Below are 1,418 nucleotides of genomic sequence, written 5' to 3'. Positions count from 1 at the left end.
AAAAGGAAATTTCATATGCAAAAGGATATAATCATAATAGAAACATCATAATATCATGAACATAACATATAGAGAGGTAAAATAGATTTATTATTCTATATAAATCAAAAGCATACGAACATGATTATGCCCTTAATGTTGGGTGTTATTCTCCAATCCCTTGACTTTCCTCCTTCCTTGACCCAGTCACATATTGGGCTCATCTGTGAAGCACCAAAGGATCGCATGGTGGTAATCCTCTAGCATAACAAGGAAATTCATTTACTCTTTCTTCCATTTTACCATTCAAAGGGTCTAGTTATATGGCCTTTTCTAGATTTGGGAGGATGTATTTAGACACCTAGGCCAAGAGATGTTAGGCTTGATAGCATGTGAAACAAACAATTATAAGTCATGCAGAAGTTTTAGGCTCAACTATGAGCTTTTCTCAACTCACTATGAACCTTGTTATCAATTATGAGTAACTTTTACTGCATAAATATGGGATTATGCCACAAGAAATTATGAGAAATTAAACAATTATGTAAATTCAACCCTATAACAACTAATAAATTCCTTGTAAGACATCTATGAGAAAAAGCATGGATGTAAGGGGATTCATTTTAGCCTACAACTGATGTGAGTCTAGCTAAGTCCTTTCCCAACACATTGAAGTGGAAAATAGGGTAACATAATTTGTCCCCTAATGCATGATGTTAGAAGAGAAACTAATGGACGAAACAATGCATAAATTTGTTTGTATATTTGTAATTTCTCATGAATTTTTAATCAAAATCACAAGACAAAAACCTATTGTAATGCATTGAGAACATTAATTCACAATTCATAACAAAAATATCAGACATGCAATAAGAAATAATACACATGCAACAAGTATTTTTATCTAGGGAAAGAAATATGCTAAAATTTCTTGCATTAATCAAATGAATAGAGATGTCTTACAATTTATTTGCTCAACTAAGATCACCCTTCAAGTGCACAACCTATCTCTCTCCTTACTAGAGACCTTTGACCTAGACTTAGTCAAATTTTCCCTCTGCTTGAGCTCCTATTTCCTTGCGTTATTTCTTGAGGAATTAGCCCCTATTATTTAGGAAGTTCCTCTAATTTAATTGTGCAATTCCTTAGGTTGATCATCTGACTCCATGTAAAATGTGTACACTCAAGACTAGTCTACAATTGATGCTACACTACCTTGGAATATCCACCTCAACTAGGTAACTCAAATTCTTTGCATGCACTAGATATTTTGGGAAGATTGACCAGTTAACTAGATTATCATTGAGTTTGAATGAAGCCCACTACTTAATTGGCCTTCTTTTAGTTCCTCCAAAAGTTGGAACTAGTTTAACTAAAAATAACCTGAGATAACTAACATTGATTGCTACAAATTAGCAATCACAGATGCATAACTTAAC

This window comes from Pinus tabuliformis, chromosome 3_2 (genome assembly GCF_031772625.1).
Source record: "Pinus tabuliformis cultivar Carrire ecotype Pingquan chromosome 3_2, CPIR1, whole genome shotgun sequence".
Classification (NCBI taxonomy): Eukaryota; Viridiplantae; Streptophyta; class Pinopsida; order Pinales; family Pinaceae; genus Pinus; species Pinus tabuliformis.
This window is presented reverse-complemented; position numbering follows the sequence as displayed.